Raw genomic sequence first — 11939 nt, forward strand, 5'->3', positions numbered from 1 at the left:
TACATTAATAATTTCAAAGTTTATAATAACTATTGTTATAAACAATTCTTGTGGCAAAGTATTATAATTTGACATTTTTCAAATTATTATTTCCTTCCAGCGCCAGGAAGTTTTCAGGTATTCCCTGAAACAATAAATATTTAATAATATTTGATAAAATATAACAATTTAAATTTTTATAAATACATTAAAGTAATTTAAAATTTTGGTCCTTTCGCATATAAATTTTGCTTCCTACATTAATGGGAAGCACTTTTAGCAAAAAAAAAAATTTCACCGATAATAAGACTTTGTTCATACTTTGACTGGAAAAATGATTAATAAAAAAATAGAGGAGACCAAATTTTTGAGAGTCAAGATCTATAGAATTTAATGATCTTTAATTTAAAACAGAAAAATTCAAAATCGCAAGAAAATTGAAGGCTCTGGACATTTTTGCATGAAAAAAGTGCATTTCCTCCAACTATGTGTCATGAATACACTACGTTTGTTTATAGATTTTAATAGCTTATAGTCTGTTTATTTTAGAATTGAGGTTTGCAATAATATAATTAACTATTTAATTTAAAATCTCCATAAAATTTACATTTTTAAATAATTCGTGTCATTGACTTTTTTCCAAATGATTCCCTCAAACATTTTAATTACAATTACCACTACTTTTTAAAAATATTTCCTTAAAAACTTGAAATTTTTAAGATTTTAAATGAACAAAGATTCTTTACTTTGCAACTTACGTTGTAGTCTTACATATTCTAATTATTATTATATTTATATTGGATATAAGTAATATATTTTTCATTGATTCTACTGATCATTTATATGTTTTAAATATTTTTGTCATCGAGGTCTTAAATATTATTAATTTTTTCATTAGGTGCATTAATAATTTCAACAATAAATAAAGTTCAAAACTGCTTTCAAAATGTATCTCAAAATTAAATTTTATTCATATTAAACTACATATTTTCATGAGTCTTTCTTTTTTGAAATAATTAGTAATAGTTACTCTTATTTTTTCATATATTCTTTTTTATTTGCAAACAGCATCAAGTTTTAAATTATTTTTGCTTTTTCTTAATGCAATTCAATGAAAAAGACAGACCTACTTTTTGTGGTGCCATCTGTTGGCTTGGTTTGACCGACATTTCCCCTTCGGATCTTAAGAAAACTATTCTTGCATACACATACACGGTCGAGGCAGGGGACTGTTTAGAAGTAACGCTCGGGAGAATTGTAACACACAGAACCTCGAAATATACACACACGTTTTAAGCAAAATCAAATTTTTTGGAATTAATGCACACAAAAGGTGTGCAGGGACGTCCGTTAGCACGTATGCTATCATTCCCCAGATTTTGAAGACAAAATATTATTCTAGGAAAAAAGCCGGGGGAATCTAACACTGATAAAATCGATACTAATTTCTAAGCGCCATGCAAATTAATCAAATTTATCAAAATCAAAATTTTTTGGAATTAATCCACACTGTTAGAAATGTTCGGAAAATTCCGACACATTTAAGATACTAAAGTAACTGAAATTTAGGAAAGTAAGTTGTTGAAAATAAAATTCCGTAACTTTTATAGTAAATTTACTAAATTTTTATTTAACTTCCGAAGGGGTTTTTGAAAATCACGCATATTTTCCTAACATTCCTAAATGGTATGACTCATACTGCCATCTAAAAGAGATATTTTTGATAAAGTTTTTTTCAAGCATTCCAAATGCAAATAATAAATATCCGAGCGCAAAGCGCGAGATTGAACCGTCGCGCACACTAGGCGCGCTCAAACTTGTGAGCGAAACGAGCAGTTTGAGCGGGCAGTATTCCTCTTTTTTCCTCTCTTTTTCCTCTCTCTTTTTCTCGTTTGAAAAATGGAGCAAAACGTATTTTTGTTTCCATCTCACCAAAATGTAATCTTTAAAGTACTGCCTTTTTTATATCTGTGTTATAATGTAATGTGTGTGTGTTTTTTTAAAATAAACAATATAATTTATTTAATTAACCTGAAATGAAGATAACATAAAGAACAATTGAGAAAAGGAGAAGTAAGGTTACATAATAAATACTCGAAATGATATAAGGAACTTTTATATACAAGACTCTATCCTGATAAGGAAAACGTATAGTTTTCGAAACGTCGAATAATTTGAATAAATGATTCTTTCAATACCTTAATCCTATGGTCTGAAGTATATCATTTTTAACATCTCATCCATTGTTTTAATTATTAAATGGTAACAGAAATATAAGTTATCGTGACGCAAAGAAATGCGCAGTTGCATGCGCACTCCTCGCTTCTCGAGCGCGTGCGGTTAGCAGACAAAGCATGAAGGTTCAGTATTTGTGGTAATTGACGTGTTGGAAAGATTTTGTTTTAATTTTTTACAAAAGGGGGGCATTTTATTCTTTTACCAAATTTGTCGAAACATCACGCTGACGAAACCCGGTGAGTAAAAACGAACCTGGCTAATAACAATTTTTTTAAAGTCAGGGAATTTTATTGGTTAGGGAAACTGTCGAGTAAAATAAATTTGGAATTTTTTCAATTTTAATTTGAAATTAGTTTATTTCTTTTATAAAAGATTCTAGGTTTAAAATGTTACAAGTTTACGACTTTGCTCTTTGAATGTTAATATGGTCAAGGAAAATGAAAAATTAGTCAGTTGGAAATTAGAGAAAATTAAAAATAAAGTTTTGCGGTAACCGCACGGTATATTATTCTTGTTATTGATTTGTTGGCTTTGTATTTATATTTATTCTTTTGCAGTGGCTTTCTCCACAGTATTACCATTTTACTGCTAAATTTTATTACTTGTTTAAAAATTCATCAATTTTTTTGAAGTCATCCTTTCTGTTTGAAAATTAAATTTTTGTGTTAAAAATTTAACTGGTTTCATAGAAAATTAACTTATTTTTTAAATCTCATATTACAATGCTAAAAAGTAAAACAAAATTTTTTTTGGTTAAAAATTCAACTATTTTTCGAAAATTTCTCTTTCTGTTAAAAAAATTAATCCATTTTACTATAAATTGCATCTTTCTTCGATAAAAATGCAACGGTTTGGTTTAAAATTCAAGAATTTTGTATTCAAGTCTTTTGTCTTCTCTGTTCAAAATTTAGCAGTTTTATTGAAAATTCATATTTTTGGGTAGAAAATGCAACTGTTCTGATAGAAAATTTTTTTCGCATTTAAAACTCATATATTTTTATGCCAAAAAGTGAAACTGAAAACTTTTTTGGATGAAAATTCAACTATTTTATTATTATTTGTCTTTGATTTAAGAATCCATTTATTTTAGTAGACATGGCACCTTTCTTGGATAAAAATGCAACTGTTTTTATAAAAATTAAAAAAAAAGTTATCCTTTTTTATTAAAATTTCAACTTTTTGGTTGAAACATCGTATTTTTGGGTTAAAAATTGAAGTTTACGTAATTTTCGTGGAAGATTTACTTCTGGTTGTAATCTTATATTTTGATGTTAAAATGTCAAAATAAAGTATTTTCGGTCTAAAATTCAATTTTTTTTTTAAATTTGTATCTTGTGATTTAAAAATGTACCCGTTTTAGTAGAAATTTCATCTTTCTTGGATAAAAATGCTACTGTTTGCTTGAAAGTTAATCTTTTCTCTGTTTGAGGATACAACTTTTTTTGTTGAAAATTTTGGTTGAACCACTTTTTTAAGAAATAATTTTTTTGGGCAGTATTCGTATTTTAGTTGAAAATTAAATTCTTCGGTTGAAAATTCAGCTATTTTGCTACAAATTATTTTTTTCCCCTGAAAATTCAATTCTCTGTGAAAAAATTACACACGAATATTATTTATAATAAATAAAATAAAATTTTGTATAAATTTCGTGAGTAAAGTTCTTTAAACATGTAACATATATAGACATGATTGTTTGGTTCATTAATTTTAATATAAGTTTGCAGTATATAGTAGTTTTAAAAATAAAAATTTGAGTAAGATTATATATGAACGAAGTTTATATGTAAATAACTACGTTATATAATGTTCTGAATATATTAAAATTTAAAAAAACTTCGCTTCTCGGTGAAGCTACGTATGTGGTGCAAGAGAAAAAGTTGTAGAGCAGGAAGTTATGCGTAGATCTAAAAAAATTTAATCTACTCTTCATAGATTAAGAGTTATGACTCTTAATAAAAAATTTGTTATTTGAAGCTATTTGTAGCAAAATAAGTTTTTTCAAAACTGCTTGTTTCGTACATATCCTAGAGAAAAACTTTAAGAGAATCAATTATAGATGACTAAATTTTGCGTAAAATAAAAAAAAATGTTTTAATGGTCACAAGTTATGACCATGAAACTGTGCCCCTTTCCGTTTGGAAGGCTCTGTATGTACTGGCAAATGTACTGCGACCTCAATTGAGTATTTTGGTGACATATTTGCATTTGTAGTTCATTAAAAGTACACTTTTTTCTCCTGTTTTGTTACAAAAAAATAAATTATTCAACCATTGCTTAAATAATACGCTTCAATCTATCAATTGTGTGCATAATTTATGCGTTTACTTTGTCAAAATCAATTACATAATATCTGTTGTCGAAAGTAAATGAAAAAATTAATTAATTAACTGGTTTTACATGTTTTATTTATTATTTATAAAAAATGTCATTTAAGGGAATATTTTTATAATGTTGTATTAATTTATATTAAGAAGGTCAAAAATTGATAAACTAAGGATCTCAGAGGAAACAATTATATACACACCGAAAAAAAAATTTGCATTAAATCAAGTAGGCTAATTTACTTGGTTGATTTTACTTGAAAGAAGTAAGTATTTTCTTTTTACGAGGGACCGATTTTCTTGAATCAAGAAAATAATAGAATCACACGGTAAAAAAATTCTTGAGGCGAACAAGTGATTCGAGAATATATTAAACTCAAACAAGGTGTCCGCTTAGATTAGGTAAAACGTTTAGTTATGTAAACTGTATCCGTAAATCAGTAATTTGGACAAAATTGCTAAGTTGGAGAGTTTATTATTTTCGACAGATTATTTATAATTTTATTATCTTTAGATTAGAAAAAAATTTAGTTGTTATAGAAATATTTTAACTTACAGTAACCAATCTTTGGTCTGATATCGCGAAAATGAATTTCCCTGAAATCCGTATAATGCATTTCGAGGTCAAGTTTGTTATTTTTATCGCGTTTCTTGATATTTTAATATAGTTATCGCCTACAATCGAAACAATTGTAAATTATTATTACCGCATCATAAACTCTATTTAATATTAACAGTCGCGCATATTTTAAGCGGTAAAAAGTGTTTAATTGTCCAAAGTAAATCTGAACTGTCACTGCTCCCGCTTAGACTGCCGCCATTTTATTTCGCTACTCCCACAATGCACCGGCGCTCTTCCGATAATTCCTTCAGGCACCTATTCTTAATTTCCCAATTATAGCTATAGTTATTAGGAGTTTGGCTATACGATATCCCTGGTATATGGAAAATGGTCAAGGATATTCATTTTTGCTGATCCAGGGATCTTTCTTAATTCCTTCGTTCGTTTTCAGCTAAATGTTTAGCTATAATGGGGAATAATATCCCTGTCACAGCTCAATTTTTTTTACCGTGCAGGGCAACTAGTTGAATCAAGAATATATTTACTCTAAAAAAAACTATTGAGTTAATTTGTTTCATTATACTTATTTGCGTCAAGTTTAATAAAATATTGAATTAAGAATATAATATTTTTATTGTAAGCAACTAAAACTCTAACAAAATGTTTCTTGATCCAAGTAAATTCATATACTTATTTTCACTACTATTTTAATTGAAACAATGTTCATGTTCTTGAGACGAGAAAATGAATGTATTCAGCGAAGAAATAATTTCTCTTAGAACAATGCTTGAATACTTTCCTTCAAATAATTGTTAATTTTAAACATAAGAACTGTAGACTTGATACAATGGACATCACACACATGCTATGAAAGTTAATATATTGGTCTAAATTAATTTACTTCTTACCTGCATAAGTATCTTATTCAATATAATAATCGACAAGTTGACATGTTATTAAGTTGGTTCTCTTCGCCGCTAACAATGATTTTGAAATTCAATAATATTTATAAAGTTAAAAACATTGGTGCACATAATCAATTTTATTTATGCAAATGTAGATAGGAATTTGCAACTTTGGTAGACTACTAACTTTTGGCTGACACACAAATCAAATCACTCATAAAACTATAAAAAAATTATAAGTTTCTTGCGTCGGTAAGTTTTTGGTATCAAGAAATTAAAATTTTTAAATAGATTTGAAAAAATTGTTTTTAATTTTGAAATAATTATGCAAGACTCAAAAGTCATTTCATTCCTAAAATCATTAAAAGGTTATAAATTTGCTACGTCTATCATTTTTTTCGCTTATTATTTGTATGTATTAATCTACTCAAAATTAAACCATTTCGAATTTTTTTAACCGTGAAAATGTTTGTGAATTGGAAAATGACTGGGAATTTTTTCCTCGCTTAAAACGGCCACCCTGAAATTATTTTTGTGTAGTGTTCAAGGTAACAAAAAATTATCCGAACTTAGAAATAACAATAAATATTCCTGCTAAATACAGGAATTCTTTATTCAATAAGGAAATATTACTTGTTTGGATTCGGCTAGATAAAAATTGATTTCTAAAAAGTTAAAAATTTTGTTGTGCGAACCTTATTTCATTTAAATTAGAGTTAAAAGACATACTTTTATTTTGTTTTCACAAAAATTGCGTGTTCCATAATAGCAGTTTTAAAATCACAGATATGGCCAAATTCACGAAAGTTATAAGTAAAAAAATAGTTTTGAAAATTTTAAATGATCATGTATTGATCTAATTTAAACTAAATGAGTTTCAGGCAACAGATTTTTTAACTTTAGAAAAAATGGCCGAATTCAAAGAATTAATTTTTCCTTAATGAAAAACAAATTCCTCTATTAGGCAGGAATTTTTAAAATAATTTTTAATTTTATATTCTTACTTGCTATCTGAAATAGTTGATATCTTGTTTTATATTTTTATGTTAATAATTGACAATGCAATGCTTTCCGCGTACTGTAGCGTGCATATTATGTTGCTACTTGAATATTCAAGTAGAAGTTTAGGGTTTTTAAAATAAAATTAACAAAATTATGTTTTTTAGTCAATGAATTCCATGCTCATAGAAAATTTCGTTTCAACATGTCATTAATTATAGAAAATTTAATGAGGATATTCTTAGTATGTATATTTATAAAAACTTAATGAAATTAAGTTTTTCTGTCGAAGAATTCATTAATCATTGAAAACGTCTTGGACTACAAATGGTTAACATTTTGGCAATCACCCAATTTAAAATCACTACAATTTAAAAAAATTGTATGCGTTTTTCAAGCAAAATATTTAATTAAAAAGAATTCAATAGCATTTTTAAAAAGTTTATTACGAATGCATTTCATTTTATAAAGGAACAATTAAAAAATTTACAGTTACAAATCTTTTAAATAAAATAATTGAGAATGCAAGAAGGAAGCAAACAAATATTTTTCAGCCGACCACCGTGAGATCGTTTTTAACCTGCAAGTTCTTGCACTAAAGGTTTCTTCACAGAATTCTTGTTTCTTTTTATTTCGAAGTATTTTATATTTAAAATAAAAATAAAATATCGAGCATGTTTTTAAATAGGTAATATTTAAACTAGCGATCAATTTTATCTACATATTTTACATTATTTTTTAGGAATTATTATTTCAAATAAAAAACTGACTTAAAAAGTATTATAAAAGAATTAAATAAATCGAAAACTGTGCGTTTTACAAAGGTTTTTAAAAATCAGAAAATATTTGTCACTGAGGTTATTAAATCATTTTTTAACTTAAAGTTCTTTATTTTTTATATGCTTTAGCTAGTTTTGAAGCGGATTAAACTTTTAAAGAAAAAAGTATTGAGCCCTTTGTAAAATAAGTAAATATTTAAAAACAGAACGTATTAAGTGCCTCGTTAAATAAGTGAAGCTTACTTCGCTTTTTCAAATATTTTAAATTGTTGTTTAACAAAAGTTATTTTGCATTAAAAAATGAGTAAAAGAGTATTATATACAATAAAAGAGTTGGATAAATTGAAAACTGCGCATTTTATGGAGAATTTTTGTTTATTGACCATTACTTTTAGATATTTTATAACATTTTTAAATATATTAGGAAAAAAAAGCATCGAGCCTTTTTTGAAATAAGGAAAATTCATTTCTAAAATTTTTCTAAATAAAAAATGGTATATTAAAGTTGAGTTCAACAACTTTCAGTTTGAAGTTGGTTCAGACTCACCATATGACTTGGTACGACGCTGCCTCGAAATTCTTACCCAAGATTTTGTCACGGAAAGCACGATTATTATATGTATAAGTAACAGTGTGCGCGAATTACGTCCTTTAATAATTTAAAAAATAAAGATTATGTAACAATAATTTCGAAAACAATTTTTTTTTAGAAATAGTGTTCAGTTGAGGCACTAGTCTGTTGCTCCGATACTACATATTCTTATATTAAAAAAATATATTCTTGAAGTGTATCAGCAATGATTTCTTGGAAGTAAACTATGTTCTGCATTTGAATTTATCTCTATATGGAGTAACTCAATAAAGTTTTAGAATAATAAAATGCGATATTCTATCTAAGAATACATTTTCTCAGATTAAGAAAATGTACGCTTGTTCCAAGCATATGGTAGCAAGTACTTATTTATTTGGAACACACTCATATTCTATCGTCCCCATTCGCACCTGCGATTGACTTGAATCAAGTAATATTTTCTTGATTCAAGAACAATTTTTTTCAGTGTATATATAAGTTTTTGGTTTCATACCTAAAGGATAGCCGGGAATGGGAAAATGAGACCATATGAACACCACATCTAACACAACGCTATTGAAGGTTGATGACCTTCTTAGCATAAAAGAACAATTAGCTATGACTCTCGGTTAAAACTAATCCCCCCCCCCCCCGCTTATTAATCGAAGTTTCGTGGGCCTGTTGTTGTAACTAGACACTCAGTTTATGCTGTTACGGTTACAAGAAACCATTTATATTTTTTGATAAGTAAATATTACATTTATTTTTTCTGCGTTTACAATGAAACTATAATTCTGGACCGATTAGGGGGCTGACTTGGATGGGGAATTACCCAGATAGAAGGCTGTTTCGTAGAAAACGCTATTGTTTATTCACACCTGAGCGAACGCCGCTCACCCCGCGCAGCTCCTTTTACTCCTATTTGCGGCGTCAATTCTCGGAAGAAGTCTATCAGGGAGCCCCATGTATAGGGTTCACTGTATTTATGCCATGGTACTGCTAGCTTTACGTAAGCTGGCTGTACCATGCATTAAAAAAAATGGAATGCCCAAAATTTAGCTTTTGGGTATTAAATGAGCCCTTAATTATCGCATAGGTCTTACGTTGTTTGGACAAAGTGCTATTTCCAGGTTTACACCCACCTAGCAAAAAACGGTGCGCGGAGTCATGCCTGTGGAGTGAACCGTAATCATCACTGCGAGTTGCTGCGAGTAGAGCATCTATAGGTGCGCTGCGTATTACGGCCACGAGCATGCAAACGTAACGTGTCGGTGAATCGGCTCTGTTAAATGCTGCGAAGCCCAGCCTCGTGTGAAGCCGAAAATGCACGAGCCGGAACTAGCTTCCAAAGATATTATAAGCCTAGATGCGGCACGTGTATAGTTCTAGGAACTAATTGTAGACGGCGCTCCCGGCGAAAATTGCCCGATCCCCCCATGCCTCTCAACCCGAAGATCACGCTCACCAACTACTTTGCCCCTGCAATCTTCACCCGTCGAACAAGTCCGTCAAATAGCCGATACTAATATCGCAGCAAAAAATCAAGACCCCCCACTTTAGAAGGCAATAACTTCGCAGAAAAAGATGCGAGGAGGTTCGATTGAGAACAACACGAATCCGCTAAGTTTTCTGAATAAAATGGTGTTTCCTAAATTGCGTAAAAAAATTTTGGTTTTGAGCTAATTAGCAAAATACAAGTAAAAATGCTGTCGCGAGGCCCATTATTGCGGCACGTGAACTTTCACATGATCCCAGAGCTAAGAGTATGCTGGAAAAAAATTTGAAAAAAATCTGGAGTGTGCTACAACGTATTTAGATTCCAGTAGAGACCTTAAAATTTCAAATATTTAAAAATGTCAGTTTTGCAAGGATGTTTGTTAAATGTTTTTATTTGGGGATTGAATGGAGCTATCGCGCTGTTTAATGGCTTTAAATGTGTGGTAATGTACCCTCATTCCTATTTCCACCACGAAACTGAATAAAAATTATAATTTCGCGATTAAAGTCGCTCAGAATAATTCGGAGTTTAATGAGGTGAGGCGCGTGGCACAGTAGTATAAAAAAGTGTAGAAAAAAAAGGTCCGTCATATTTCCCAGCGGCAGGCAGCCGTTTTCTCCAGATTTCCCCACCGCTGCTGCTCGCTCAGTAGTATTTGTTCTGTATTTGCAGTATTTGTTCTCTTAGGTGTTAAAAGAAAGAACTATAAAATGATTTTTGAAAAATTTCAAAAACTTAGAATATATTGAAAATTGAGCTTTTGCATTTTCATTTAAGGGCATGTGATACTTACAGTTTCCCCGGCTTTTTTTCCACAAAAATGAAAATTTTTGAAAACTGAATTCGGGGATGCTATAAAATAACATAACGGACGTCCCTGGACTCTTTTTTGAGGGATAATAACATAAAAATTTATTGTGCTAAATAAAAATTGTATGCATATGCATTATTTTGAGGTTATGTCGTTTTTCATCTCTACCTTTCCGATAGTCTGGAAATTATTTATCAAATACACTTTTTTGATTGGCTGCAAACAAGGTTAGTTCCGGGAGATTAGTTACTATGTTTATTTGTAAGTCCAAATTTTTCTGCCAAAAATATTGTGTAGTTTGGAAGTAACGCTCGGGTGAATTGTAACACATATAACCTCGAAATATACACGCACGTTGTTAGCAATATCAAAAATTTTTTGATAAAAAATCACAAAAAAGTGTGTGGGGACGTCCGTTAGCATATTCGCTATCAATTCCCAGATTTTGAAGGCAAAATATTTCTTATCCTAGGAAAAAAGCCGGGGGAATCTAACACTGAAAAAGTCGATACTATTTCCTAAGCGCTATGCAAATTAATCACATTTTGCTAAATTCAAACTTTTTTGAATTAAACAACAAAAAAAGTGTGTGGGGACGTCCTTTAGCATGTTCGCTATCATTTCCCAACTTTTTAAGAGAAAATATTTATCATTCTAGAAAAAAAGCCGGGGAACCTAAAACTGGTAAAATCGACCATTTTTTCAGTATCACATGCCCTTAACTCTTATAACTCTAATGACTTTATTGCTGTAAAGGTGTATTTTTTAAAATTATTTGTAATAAGATACAGTTGTCAAGAAATATTTTTTTTAAGCAAAAATTTCAAAAACTTGGATTTTTCAAAAATTAATTTATAAATTGAATTATTTAGAGGACAGTGTAAGCTATCTATGCATTTTTTGAATTGGGTAATTTTTTCGGAAATTCAGTATAAACCTTCGTTTTTGAAAAATTCAAGGTTTTGACATTTTTTATTTCAAGAAATTGTTGTTCAGAACTGCACCATATTACGAATATTTCAACAACAAAAAACGCTTTTATAGTATTAAAATCACAAAAGTTATGAGAGTTCAAAGAAAAAAGACCAAATTTTTCAATTTTGTGTATCCTGTAATTTCTAGTAATTATTCAAAAATAATGTTAGGGTTTTTCTTTCAACACTTACAAGAACAAATACGAGGGTAGTTCAATAAGTCCTTAGAATGACCAACATATGGCACGCGAATCGCTCCAAATCATCTGTTTTCAGTCAGCACCACTCCCGACTAGATATAT

At 29.4% G+C, this 11939-nt stretch overlaps 1 protein-coding gene across 6 annotated transcripts in view; it reads left to right on the plus strand.

The window, feature by feature from the left end:
• LOC117181915 (restin homolog) overlaps nucleotides 1-11939 on the plus strand; it is a 143660-nt gene that overhangs the window by 21829 nt on the left and 109892 nt on the right. For 3 of the 6 annotated variants that reach the window (XM_033374937.1, XM_033374941.1, XM_033374942.1), the window contains exon 1: nucleotides 2349-2453. The exons of the other annotated variants lie outside the window; for them this stretch is intronic. The gene's annotated coding sequence lies outside the window, so the exon portion shown is untranslated. Of the gene's footprint in view, nucleotides 1-2348; nucleotides 2454-11939 lie in introns of those variants that run through there. 6 annotated transcript variants of the gene reach the window in all.

Source organism: Belonocnema kinseyi, chromosome 10 (assembly GCF_010883055.1).
Source record: "Belonocnema kinseyi isolate 2016_QV_RU_SX_M_011 chromosome 10, B_treatae_v1, whole genome shotgun sequence".
In the NCBI taxonomy this organism is placed as follows: Eukaryota; Metazoa; Arthropoda; class Insecta; order Hymenoptera; family Cynipidae; genus Belonocnema; species Belonocnema kinseyi.